Genomic DNA, 14,801 nt, shown 5'->3' with positions numbered 1-14,801 from the left:
TGTAACATCAACTGATCTTCTCGGTGCCATCAAAGGAATGAAAAGAATCCACAGGATCCATAAACAGAGAAACGGTGGGGGAGCACTTAACTAATTTACATAAATTTACATCTCCTGGTCCAGATAAATTACATCCTAGGGCACTGTGCATAGAGGAAGAGGACTAGAACTCTAGTGCCGCCTCTTGGAAGTAGCAATCCTAAAAGTCAATGTCGACCCTGTAACGAAATGCGTACTTTCAGTCACATAACGACTAGACGTGTTCAGCCTTGCTCTATGCACTTGTATTGAGCAAGGCCGTGCACGTCTAGTCGGCATGTGACTGCATGTGTGCAAATTGCATATTTGTGGTCACGCACCGGCAAATAATGACAGCACGTGCCATGTGCGCTGTGTGGATTCACAAGTGTGCAGTCACATAGACTGACTGCAGACTTGTATCCTAAGGCCGGTCAACCCCTTTAAGCTTCCTTTTAGTACAAGAAGAAAAGTGTAAATTCACTTAAAATCAAACCTTAAACTTTAACATCGCGTCAAAGTGCAGATTTACTGTACGCGGCACTATAAAGGATGGGTGTCCAGACTTAGTGGTGGCAAATCTGTAAGAACAGCTCATCCTGGGCCTCCTGATGCATATATACAAGTTCAGTGGAGACGCGTAAGTCATAGTTCATGCAGGCGATTTATGTGCAGTCCTATGGAAACCCACAAGCACACATCACAGTGAGTTCCACCAACCTCTGCTACATCTGTAGAACAGTAAAAATATGTAAGATCTCAGGTGTTTTGTTGTGAAAGCTCTTTAATTACTGAATCCCCAACACTGTGAAGGTCAGAGGACGCTCCAGGGAGGACAGAAGATGGGAGAATTTGTCGTCTGTACATATTTATTTCGCCTGCTCGCCGCCGTCACCTCCGCGTTTGTTCTGCCAGTCTTTGAGAGAAGGTTAACGGCGCAGATTGCTTAAGTAGTATGTAAATTCCTGCCGCAGAAACAATGAGTAACGCCGGCTATTTATAGGCTCTTTGTATCATCGTACAATTGGAAGAAGTGCACGATTCTTCTAAGACGCGTCGGGGAGATTGTATTTCTGACATTTACAAGATCTGAAGACAACAAGAAGAAAGAAGAAAGCGAAGCGCGCCGGGCGAAGGCACGTCTAAAAGTCACAAGACGTCGCAGATACCGGAGAAGCCAGTCACAGCTGAAAGAAATATGGCGTCAGAAAAAGACCCGGAGTGTAAGTCACCATTATGGCTGACATTACTTTATTTATTTGTTTGTTTGTTTGTTTTTTTATACAATGATATTTAATAAAACAACAAAGTTACTTTTCATACTGTTCATTTGACCTTTCTTAAATTCATACCTTTTGCTTTCTCACTATCAAATTTCAGCATTCTCGTTATTATCAGAGCACCTCCTCCTCCTCCTGTACAATGACTGATAATGCCTCTATATACAGTAGATAACAAAGGATCCACCATTCACAATAGGTGATATCACAGCTCACCTCCTCCTCCTGTACAATGACTGACAACGCCTCTATATACAGTAGATAACACAGGATCCACCATTCACAATAGATGATGTCACAGCTCACCTCCTCCTCCTGTACAATGACTGATAACACCTCTATATAAAGTAGATAACACAGGATCCACCATTCACAATAGATGATATCACAGCTCACCTCCTCCTCCTCCTGTACAATGACTGATAACACCTCTATATACAGTAGATAACAAAGGATCCACCATCCACAATAGGTGATGTCACAGCTCACCTCCTCCTCCTGTACAATGACTGATAACACCTCTATATACAGTAGATAACACAGGATCCACCATTCACAATAGGTGATGTCACAGCTCACCTCCTCCTCCTGTACAATGATTGATAACACCTGTATATACAGTAGATAACACAGGATCCACCATTCACTATAGGTGATGTCACAGCTCACCTCCTCCTCCTCCTCCTGTACAATGACTGATAACACCTCTATATACAGTAGATAACAAAGAATCCATCACTCACAATAGGTGATGTCACAGCTCACCTCCTCCTCCTGTACAATGACTGATAACACCTCTATATATAGTAGATAACACAGGATCCACCATTCACAATAGGTAATATCACAGCTCACCTCCTCCTCCTGTACAATGACTGATAACACCTCTATATACAGTAGATAACACAGAATCCACCAATCACAATAGGTGATGTCACAGCTCACCTCCTCCTCCTGTACAATGACTGATAACACCTCTATATACAGTAGATAACACAGGATCACCATTCACAATAGGTGATGTCACAGCTCACCTCCTCCTCCTGTACAATGACTGATAACACCTCTATATACAGTAGATAACAAAGGATCCACCATCCACAATAGGTGATGTCACAGCTCACCTCCTCCTCCTGTACAATGACTGATAACACCTCTATATACAGTAGATAACAAAGGATCCACCATCCACAATAGATGATGTCACAGCTCACCTCCTCCTCCTGTACAATGACTGATAACACCTCTATATACAGTAGATAACACAGGATCCACCATTCACAATAGATGATGTCACAGCTCACCTCCTCCTCCTGTACAATGACTGATAACACCTCTATATACAGTAGATAACACAGGATCCACCATTCACAATAGGTGATGTCACAGCTCACCTCCTCCTCCTGTACAATAACTGATAACACCTCTATATACAGTAGATAACACAGGATCCACTATTCACAATAGGTAATGTCACAGCTCACCTCCTCCTCCTGTACAATGACTGATAACACCTCTATATACAGTAGATAACACAGAATCCATCACTCACAATAGGTGATGTCACAGCTCACCTCCTCCTGCTGTACAATGACTGATAACACCTCTATATACAGTAGATAACACAGAATCCATCACTCACAATAGGTGATGTCACAGCTCACCTCCTCCTCCTGTACAATGACTGATAACACCTCTATATACAGTAGATAACACAGGATCCACCATACACAATAGGTGATGTCACAGCTCACCTCCTCCTCCTGTACAATGACTGATAACACCTGTATATACAGTAGATTGCACAGGATCCACCATTCACAATATGTGATGTCACAGCTCACCTCCTCCTTCTAAAGTTTTATTCCCTCTAAAGTTAGATAAATAGATGTGAGATGGATGTTGGCTTGGTGGAGATAATAAGTATTTAATACTCTGATGATTTTGCAAGTTTCCCCACCTACACAGAATCCCCACTACCACTAAAGACAGATGGGACACAGAAACAAGAGGGAACACTTAGCTTGAGTAGACTCAGAGAGAAACACAGACGTCCTCCAGCAACACCAAGGAGGAAGATAGCTGACTGCAAAAGCTACATGCCGCAACAGGGAACTAGAAATAGAAATATCAACCGCGCCTTCCAGCAGCAAGCTGAGAGTTATATACACCCTGGTTCAGGTGTGTCAACTAGAGCCGAGAGAGGTTGCCACTGGGCCCTAAAGTGATAAGGCCCAGGAAAAAGTCTGCAGAGCAAACTGCTGAGACCTTTTGCAGTCAGATGCAGAGCGATAGTCTGGAGCCTCTGACACACCTGTGACAGATGAGTACAACCCTAAGAACACCATCCCAACTGTGAAGCATGGTGGGGAACACATACTTTGGGGGTGCTTTTTCTGTAAAAGGGACTGGACAACTGCACTATATTGGAGGGAGGATGGATGAGGTCATGTATCGTGAGATTTTGGCCAACAACCTTTTACCCTCAGTAAGAGCCTTGGAGATGGGTCGTGGCTGGGATTTACAGCATGGTAATGACCAGAAACACACAACCAAGGCAACAAAGGAGTGGCTCCGTAAGAAGCATTTCAAGGTCCTGGAGTGACCTAACCAGTCTCCAGACCTGAACCCAATAAAAAAATCTTTGGAGGGAGCTGAAACTCAATGTTGTCCAATGACAGCCCCGAAACCTGGAAGATCTGGAGAAGGTCTGTATGGAGGAGGGGGCCAAAATCCCTGGAGGACCACAGGCCATGTCAGAAGATGTGACCCTGGAATATGTCGGATATTACAGAGCCCCTCATATGTTGCCTATCTGGCCGCACTCATGACTGCGCATTGAATATTATTATTATATTAGATGCCGAAGAAATTAATCTGCCACTAATCCACATGTAGTATTTATGGGGAGAGCAGCCCTGAAGGTCGGACGGCCACATCTCCACGACCCTGAGCCTCTGTCGTACATTACTTATCATGTGTCCGTGGATTACCGTCTAACGTCCGACACTTGTGCCGGGCAGCGGTGACCGTGAATATACATCTAAGCAGAGACGAGCCTCCTTCATTTCTCCTTGGCCGGCAGACCTGCGCCATTATGTACAAATTATCTCCTGCTAATAATGGGGAAACATTCAGTCTTAGCACGCCGATGTCAGAGGTGATATAATGAGGAAGCTCCAGTGAGAGGGGCAGGAATCGTGCCACCGGCCGCCAAGAAACTCACTGATCACCGACACTAATCTATAGAGCAGCATTCTTAATTCTGCAGACCGCAATGCTGAACTCTGCGCATTCACTCGTGTTCAATGTCTGCAGGTAATATTGGAGGTTTACACTATAGGAAGTGTGAAAACAGTGACGGCACCAGCAGAATACTGAGTGCAGCTCAGGAGTATCATTCAGGATGTAACTCAGGATCAGTAATGTAATGTATGTACACAGTGACTGCACCAGCAGAATAGTGAGTGCAGCTCAGGAGTATCATTCAGGATGTAACTCAGGATCAGTAATGTAATGTATGTACACAGTGACTGCACCAGCAGAATAGTGAGTGCAGCTCTGGGGTATAATACAGGATGTAACTCAGGATCAGTAATGTAATGTATGTACACAGTGACTGCACCAGCAGAATAATGAGTGCAGCTCTGGAGTATAATACAGGATGTAACTCAGGATCAGTAATGTAATGTATGTACACAGTGACTGCACCAGCAGAATAGTGAGTGCAGCTGTGGAGTATAATGCAGGATGTAACTCAGGATCAGTAATGTAATGTATGTACACAGTGACTGCACCAGCAGAATAGTGAGTGCAGCTCTGGGGTATAATACAGGATGTAACTCAGGGTCAGTAATGTAATGTATGTACAGAGTGACTGCACCAGCAGAATAGTGAGTGCAGCTCTGGAGTATAATACAGGATGTAGCTCAGGATCAGTAATGTAATGTGTGTACACAGTGACTGCACCAGCAGAATAGTGAGTGCAGCTCTGGAGTATAATACAGGATATAACTCAGGATCAGTAGTGTAATGTATGTACACAGTGACTGCACCAGCAGAATAGTGAGTGCAGCTCTGGGGTATAATACAGGATGTAACTCAGGATCAGTACAGGATCGGTATTTGTGTTCCCCTTTGTCCGCTGTGTATTCTCCTTTTGGTCCTTGCTGTAGTAGTAGACTCTCACGCTCTGTAGTGGGCACTGCCTCCTGTTGGATTGTGCTCCTGGTTTTTGGTAATCTGCGGCTCTTGCTGGCACGTGGACTGTTCTTCTTTTGGACATTTCTCACTATGTCTGTGAACAGCAGTAACAAAGCCTACAATGCAGAGAAGTTGCACTAGTTTGAGACAAAGCTTTTGACTTTCTCCGCGGTGACCTTCTCCATTCTCGCCCCATTTTCTGGGACTTATTTTATGTGTCACTTTATGGCTGTTTCAGCCTGAGCTGCGACGTCAGTGGTGCGCACAGCAACGTCCGCCATTCCTCCGACTGGTTCCCCTCCAGTGGTTTTGACCTTTATAATGCGCTTTATATGCTTCATTTATTTTATGTTCTGGATAATCTGATATCTGAATCCAGAGTCCTCAGTGTGAACTGGTCCAAGAGGAGCCGATGTGATTGTAGGAGGTCACGGGACACTCTAATCATTTGTAACTTATAATTAATTATTCCAGTTATAATTTGTCCCGTATTATTACTAGAGACCGACCGCAGCTCAGTGGCATTATGCGAGGACCATATTAATCATAAGGCAGACTTCTTCTAGAGTCGTCCTTATCTGTCACCTTGGGAAAATCACCATATCTTGGTTTCTGAGAGGCCGGGTGTCAGCCAACATTGCCACAACTTTTCACGCCTCCTGATCCGCAGGTCTGGTGATTCGTCCCCCATCACTCAGAGACATAGCTAAAGGCTCATGGACCCTAGAGCAGTGAAGGTTCCTGTCTCTATCCCTGGTGGTCTGGAGTAGTGGTGGGGTTAATGTTTGTGATCTGATAGTTTGGGGCACTTACATATTTGTGCTCCCATCCCAGGTGCTCAACGGCAGTGGAAAGAATCATTGATGGTGGCATTGCAGTAAAGGTGTGAATTTCATCTCTTGCCAGTTAAGAATGAAATGTAAGTGTGGAGACACAGGGGTCAGCGGGTGCCCTGGTTCGCTAGCCAAAACTGCAACTACATCAACCAGGGCTCATCCCAATGAACGCTCTGTCTCATTTCCTCATGGGCGTAATACTCAGACAACAAAGGGCGAGGGTAAAACAGTGCGGCAATACTTTGTTGAACCACAAAACAGACAATAACATGTAGAACAGTCCCAGCAAATACCCGAAATGGTGCAAAATTACAGTCTCGCCCTTCCGCTGACCTGCCGTGATAAAAGCAGCTGTGACTTCAGAGCTTCCAGAGTCATCTACCGCACCTGTGGCACGCACACAGAGAGGAGGTAATGACAAGTGTAGGAAGATGACAGTCCATTCAGGTACAAAGCCAGGTGACCGGAGGGTCACAACCTCTGTTCAGCTTCCAGTGCCAACTACCTCACCTGGGGCACACACAGAGAGGAGGTAACGAAAAGCTTATGAAGATGACGGTCCATTGAGATACAAGGCCAGGTGACCGGAGGATCACAACCTGGCTTCTCTGAACATCTCCATGGAGCCAGGTATCCGGTCGGTCCCATAACTGGCTTTCACAAATGTATCCATGGGGCTCAGTTGACCGGTGGGTCCAAATCCTGACTACCCCAAGTGTATCCATGGTTCAGTGATGTTCAGTTGAGCAGATCTGTATTTTTTCAGCCTGTACCATGGTTTTCCTAAGCTGGCATTGTGTAGAATGACAAATAAGTGTCTCTTGTGATGGAGCCATGATGTCTTGACTGCTGTCCTGTAGAGAGTATCTGGTTCTTTGGATCTCTGGATCTCTTGGCTGTCTGGAGGTATATCTGTATATGGAAGTATCTGTTACAGAGGCGTGTCTCCTCTTTTTATAATCCACAACTATTCTTCAAGCCAATTTTCACAGGTAAGGGGAAAGAATGGTGACGAGATCAACTCGCATTATTTTATTTTATAATCTATTTGCATAGTTTTTCCTCCTCGGTTTTGCAAGTCAACAAACTAGCTGGCCTATACAATGTGTAATCAACAAATCAGCAAACATCAATGTTCAATTATCCTGCGCCTCTATCCATTTAGGAAAACAGCACAATGTGTTACATCAAATATCAACTTACAAGTCAATATTATAGGCTTCAACAAACAAGTCTGTGTTTTCTTGACCAACCAGAAGGAAACACATAAATTCAAAAGTCAACATACAGCTAGCAGTCTATTCTTCCTGGCTTACTGAAAATAGGCATCTGGTTAATTAAGATAAAATGGTGTTCCGTCACAGTAAGGATCCCTGGTGTCTAGAGTAGTGAAGGAGATATTGTAAGGATCCCTGGTGGTCTGAGGTAGTGAAGGATATAATTTAAGAATTTAGGACACCTGGTCATGTAGGTTAGTGAAGGGGATAATGTAAAGGTCAATGTTGGTTTCGAGTAGTGAATGGGATTATTTTAGGAGACCTAGTAGTCTAGGGTAGTGAAGGATATAATGTAAGGATCCCTGGTGGTTTAGGGTAGTGAAGAGTATAGTTTAAGTGAACTAATGGTTTAGGGTAGTAAAGAGGCTAATGTTAGGATCCCTTTTGGTCTAGGGTGGTGAAAAGGATAACGTAAAGATCCCTGATGGTTGAAGTTATTATAATGTTAATGTAAAGTTCTCTGATGGTCGAGGCTAGTAAAGGGCTAATGTAAGGGTCTCTGATGAACTAGTGTAATGAAGAGGACAGAGTAAGAATCTCTGGTGGTCCCAGTTAGTGTAGAAGATAAAGTGGTCTAGGGTAAGGAGGGAGTTTATTACAATAACCATGGTGGTCCATGCTAGTTAAAAGTTTTATGCATGTTTTATGCCTTAAATAGGTGGTTTAGGATGGTCAAATTAATGGAAAGGGGAGCATAAATTCTGTACATCTGGTGTCCACTGGAATTATTGACACTATGTAAGTAAAATAAATAGCAAATCATACTTAACCTTTGTGAAGTAATAACTTATTAGAGGACTCGAAATTTAAACAGAAGGGCCCTCACTCTGAAGGACATGTCCTGTCCTTCATTACAGAGAACCTTGTTTCTTAATATTATCTTATTAGCGGTTTATACCTTGTGGGAATAAAAGGACTAGAAATAGGAAAAACCAAATGTGGCTAAAGAAAGAAGTAAGACAGGCAATTAACAGTAAAAAGAAAGACTTTGCACTATTAAAGCAGGATGGCACCATTGAAGCTCTAAAAAACTATAGGGAGAAAAATACTTTATCTAAAAAACTAATTAAAGCTGCCAAAAAGGAAACAGAGAAGCACATTGCTAAGGAGAGTAAAACTAATCCCAAACTGTTCTTCAACTATATCAATAGTAAAAGAATAAAAACTGAAAATGTAGGCCCCTTAAAAAATAGTGACCCAAAAAAATCTACACCCACGAGTAATAAGAGAACTAAGTAATGTAATAGATAAACCATTATTTCTTATTTTTAGGGACTCTATAGCGACGGGGTCTGTTCCGCAGGACTGGCGCATAGCAAATGTGGTGCCAATATTCAAAAAGGGCTCTAAAAGTGAACCTGGAAATTATAGGCCAGTAAGTCTAACCTCTATTGTTGGTAAAATATTTGAAGGGTTTCTGAGGGATGTTATTCTGGATTATCTCAATGAGAATAACTGTTTAACTCCATATCAGCATGGGTTTATGAGAAATCGCTCCTGTCAAACCAATCTAATCAGTTTTTATGAAGAGGTAAGCTATAGACTGGACCACGGTGAGTCATTGGACGTGGTATATCTCGATTTTTCCAAAGCGTTTGATACCGTGCCGCACAAGAGGTTGGTACACGAAATGAGAATGCTTGGTCTGGGGGAAAATGTGTGTAAATGGGTTAGTAACTGGCTTAGTGATAGAAAGCAGAGGGTGGTTATAAATGGTATAGTCTCTAAATGGGTCGCTGTGACCAGTGGGGTACCGCAGGGGTCGGTATTGGGACCTGTTCTCTTCAAAATATTCATTAATGATCTGGTAGAAGGTTTACACAGTAAAATATCGATATTTGCAGATGATACAAAACTATGTAAAGCAGTTAATACAAGAGAAGATAGTATTCTGCTACAGATGGATCTGGATAAGTTGGAAACTTGGGCTGAAAGGTGGCAGATGAGGTTTAACAATGATAAATGTAAGGTTATACACATGGGAAGAAGGAATCAATATCGCCATTACACACTGAACGGGAAACCACTGGGTAAATCTGACAGGGAGAAGGACTTGGGGATCCTAGTTAATGATAAACTTACCTGGAGCAGCCAGTGCCAGGCAGCAGCTGTCAAGGCAAACAGGATCATGGGGTGCATTAAAAGAGGTCTGGATACACATGATGAGAGCATTATACTGCCTCTGTACAAATCCCTAGTTAGACCGCACATGGAGTACTGTGTCCAGTTTTGGGCACCGGTGCTCAGGAAGGATATAATGGAACTAGAGAGAGTACAAAGGAGGGCAACAAAATTAATAAAGGGGATGGGAGAACTACAATACCCAGATAGATTAGCGAAATTAGGATTATTTAGTCTAGAAAAAAGACGACTGAGGGGCGATCTAATAACCATGTATAAGTATATAAGGGGACAATACAAATATCTCGCTGAGGATCTGTTTATACCAAGGAAGGTGACGGGCACAAGGGGGCATTCTTTGCGTCTGGAGGAGAGAAGGTTTTTCCACCAACATAGAAGAGGATTCTTTACTGTTAGGGCAGTGAGAATCTGGAATTGCTTGCCTGAGGAGGTGGTGATGGCGAACTCAGTCGAGGGGTTCAAGAGAGGCCTGGATGTCTTCCTGGAGCAGAACAATATTGTATCATACAATTATTAGGTTCTGTAGAAGGACGTAGATCTGGGGATTTATTATGATGGAATATAGGCTGAACTGGATGGACAAATGTCTTTTTTCGGCCTCACTAACTATGTTACTATGTTACTATGTTATTCATATATTTTATGGCATCTTTCCTTCTCTTTAATTTTTCAATTTTTTGTAAACTCTTTTTTTTTCAATAATAATTAATCTGAAAAGAGAAAATCCCGGGTGTTAGTGGCCCCGATGCGCGTCCGGCACAGCAGCTCCGGTATTCTTTGTGACTCGAGATGGGTGAACTCAAACAGTAAAGTTCGGAGTCTGTAACAAACATCTATTGTTTGGGCACGGACCCCAAACATTGGAATGGGCGTTAGGCGAGTATAACTGTGTATATTATTTTTAAATAAAAACGTAAAACTGTGCTTAGTTTTATTTCAAATAAAAAACTTTATTCTGGCCGTGTCTTTATTTACCATACAACTATAGGATTAGTAATGGAGAGGTGTCTTATAGACACCCCTCCATTACTAAGCCATGGATATAAAAGTGACATCAACCCCACAAATATGAACCACACTTGCCACAGCTACAGGGCAAGTGGGAAGAGCCAGGCAAAGCGCCAGAATTGGCGCACCTAATAGATGTGCCTTTTCTGGGCAGTTGCGGGCTGCTATTTTTAGGCTGGAGGGGGCCAATAATCATTCCATGGCCCCTTACCAGCCTGAGAAAACCAGCCTCCAGCTGTCTGATTTAGCTTGACTGGTTGTCAAAAAATGTGGGGGACCCCCACACTGTTTTTGCAATTATTTATTTAAATCATTAAAAAAAAAACGGTCTTGGAACCCCTTTTTTTCCTGATAACCAGCCTTGCTAAAGCTGACAGCTGAGGGTTGCAGGCCATAGCTGTCAGTTTTGCCTGGCTGGTTATCAAAAATCCAGGGGAATCTCAAGCCTTATTTTGTTTAAGTTTACTTATTTACAGCACAGGCGCTGGTTGATGAGTGCTCCCATCAGCCGCTCCTGCTCTTGCTGTTATCAGCGACAGAAGTCGTAGGATGAATGGAGTAGTAGTCCCATCAACCGACGCCTGTGACCGGAGGTAGACTTTTTACCTCCAGTCACAGTTGCTGGCTCTCATCTGAGGGAGTTGCAGCGCTCTGACCAGCAGTAATGCTCTTACCCCTGATCAGAGGCAGTGTTTGCCGCCCTTTCATGTACATGACAGCGTGGCACACACTGGCTGTTCAGGCCCCGCATTGAAGTAAATGGGGTCCGTGTTCGGATTCTGGTACCTGAACCAAACTTTTTTTAACTGTTCAGCCAAATCCGCTGGACCCGAACATCCAGGGGTCCGCACATCACTAATTCATCAGAGCGACGTCCTCCATAGGTCCACACTGCTGTATCTACAGCACGAGGAAGGTCTCAACCGGGTCGTGGTCCAAAGTGTGAAGGGTGCAGGTGCAATAGTGATTCTCGGGCTCATCTGCTGTGTGCGCACCCACATATTTATAAAATCCCCCATTACTTCCGTTTCCTTTTTCTGCAGATTGGATTGTTTATTGCACAATGGTTTATGTGACAAAAAGCGAAACGGCGACAGAAACGCCGTAAGTGTGGTGATTTATAGAAGTTACGTCTCCCCTCGTAATCATCGCAACGTTGGTAATTGGGTATAAATTGCAGACAATTACGATTGTGGTAGGTATTAATGAACCAAGAAGAATAAGTCAATTAGGAGGCTTTCATTAACGTTTTAAAGTCCCTTTTATGAGTGAGAAGGCTGAAAATCAAAACTGTCCAGAACCAACCGGTCTGTACGGAATCCGTCGTATATGGCGGCTGCTGTAGGTGTCGCCCGTCACCTGCTATAGACTTAGAAAACAAAAATTAAAGGAAGTGTCCTGGCAAAGTTCATACACTGAAACGCCAGTGCTGGGTCTAAGAAGGCGGAGCATGACACAGAAAGTCAAGGGGGTGGAGCGTGATGCAGAAAGTCACTGTCATGCTCCTCCCCCTTAGCAATGGAGATGGGTCCACGGACATACCGTATATGATTAACTCCATACAAATGCGCTATCATAAGAAATGTATAAATTTATAAATCAATGTACACAAGAAAAGTTCTAAAACTTTATTCTAAACTTTCAGGCACATTATTCATTTGGCAGAACTTCTGAAAAATAAAAAATTAAAGTTGGACATTTCGGCACAAAATGACTGACTACCAAGAGGAGGCCAAAAAAATAACTTGATCTAAGTTTGAAACTTAAGCTACAAAAAAGACAAGTGTTCAAGTGCTTTATTGATCATTTCCGGAGGACTTTTGGGACATTTGTGACTGCTTTTCTCGCCATTTTTCATTTGGCTTTTGTTGTTTTATTTTATGAGAATTTTCAGTAAATTTTTTTTTAGAATCCATAGAAGCAAAAAAGAAAGAACGAATCAATCAATTTTTGAGCCATTTTGGTTTCTTTTGAATCTTGAAGAAGTTAAAAGACGCAGAAAAGTCTTCACTTATGAGCAACGATGAGAGACGAGCGAATCATTCCGGGGACGATTGACTTGGAAAAGTTTGAGACATTCTATATAGGGCATCTGTCAGGTGAAAACGACTGTAGAAACTTTGTGGGGGTCAAACAGTTCGATGCACCTTCCCACCTTCTTGTTTTCCATCTGTCTCTGCCCTCCTGAAAGCCAATCGAGAAAGGAGGCCGATTGCAAACAAGCAAGTGGGAAGGTGACAACCGCCTCATAAACAACCTTTATATTGATTGATGTTGTTTCAGTGTTGAAAAGAAAAATTCATTTGAGTTCTTTTGGGGTTAAACTCTGAAAACTGCTGCAGATTTTCCAACAGGAAGACATAAAAATCTTTTGTCAAAAAAAGGCCAATGTGAAACCTCCATCAGGAACAGTAAATCTGTACAAGGCAAGTGCGACTCTCAGCTGAGAAGTGGATACATTGTATCAAGTCTATAGAATGCTGTGTGAGCGAAACAGTCAGCACTCCAGACTGATACATTGGAGCAAACATGCAGATAACTCTGTGCAGCTGCCCAGACACACAGGGCTCGATTCATTATTGCATTTACACCATTTTCTTTCTACTTTATGGCATTTTTCACCTATTTTTCACTTGTGTCTTATTCTTATCTCTCCTTTCCTACCTCCTCTCTTCTCTCCTGTCCTCTCTCCTCTTCTCTGTTCTTCTTTCTACTCTTTATCTCTTCTCTCCTCTCTTCACTCTCATCTCCTCTCTCTTCTGACCTCTCCCTTGTCCTCTCTCCTTCCCTCTTTCTTTTCTCTCCTCTCCTCTTCTGTTCTCTCTCCTCTCCTCCATTCTCTGCTCTCAACTCTTCTCTCTCCTCTTCTCTGCTCTCTCCTCCCCTCATTCTTTTCTCTCCTCTCATCTATTCTTTCTCCTCTACTCTCTCCTTCCTTCTCTCCTTCCCTCTTTCTTTTCTCTCCTCTCCCCTCTTCTCTACTCTGCTCTCTCTGTCCCTCTTTCTTTTCTCTCCTCTCCTCTGCTCTCTCCATCCCTCTTTCTTTTCTCTCCTCTCTCCTCTCCCTTCTCCTCTTCTGTCCTCTCTCCTCTGCTTTTTCCTCCCTTCTCTCCTCTCTCGTTCCCTTTCTTCTCTCTTCTCTCTCCTCTCATCTGTCCTCTCTCCTCTCCTCTCTCCTCTCTCCTTCCCTTTCTTTTCTCTCATATCCTCCCTTCTCTCTCCTCTCCCCTTCTGTCCTCTCCTCTCTCCTTTCCTTTCTCTCATATCCTCTCTTCTCTCTCCTTCGCTCTTTCTTTTCTCTCATATCCTCTCTTCTCTTTCCTTTCCCCTTCTGTTCTCTCTCCTCCCCTCTCTCTTCTCTCCTCTTCTTTCCTCTCTCCTCTTCTCTCTCCTCTCCCCGTTCCTTTCTTTTCTCTCCTCCCCCCTGTCCTCTCTTGTCTCTTCTCTGCTCCCCTCTCTCCACTCTTCTATTCTTCTCTCCTCCCCTCCTTTTCTTTTCTCTCCTCTCTTTTCTTATCTTCTCTTTCCTCTCCTCATTTTTTAAGTCTATGTTATATTTGTTTGCCTGTTTTGTTTTTTTGGTTTTTTTTTTAACTTTTTGCACCAATGCTCCAGTCCCCCACACTCATGTTACTTATGTCCTAAGTTCTTGGGCACATTTTATACCATTTTTGTGTAACAGGCGACTATTTGCACTAACGAGATTATAGGCAAAAATAAAGAGCATTTTTGATTTGGGCCAAAATTCTTGACGAATTTTGCACAAAAAGCACCCATGAATACCAGAAGACAAAAAATAGAAAACTTCTAGGAAATTGTAGATCTTTTACTTATGCTTTATTTACCAATAATTTTGCTAAACCCTCAATAAAAAGTTTATAAATTAAGAAAACATGAAGCGAAGCCTCTGGCTCCTCCGCCCTCGCAGCCGGGGACTGGGCATCACTTTTTGTTGGGAGTGTTCCTTTAATTCATTTTCAGGGTCTTCGTCGTGATCGCTCAATGGTTTGTAAGTGGATACATTTTAACCACTAAAT

This window comes from Ranitomeya imitator, chromosome 9, assembly GCF_032444005.1.
Source record: "Ranitomeya imitator isolate aRanImi1 chromosome 9, aRanImi1.pri, whole genome shotgun sequence".
In the NCBI taxonomy this organism is placed as follows: domain Eukaryota; kingdom Metazoa; phylum Chordata; class Amphibia; order Anura; family Dendrobatidae; genus Ranitomeya; species Ranitomeya imitator.
The sequence above is the reverse complement of the archived record's forward strand: the minus strand, read 5'-3'. Positions refer to the sequence as shown.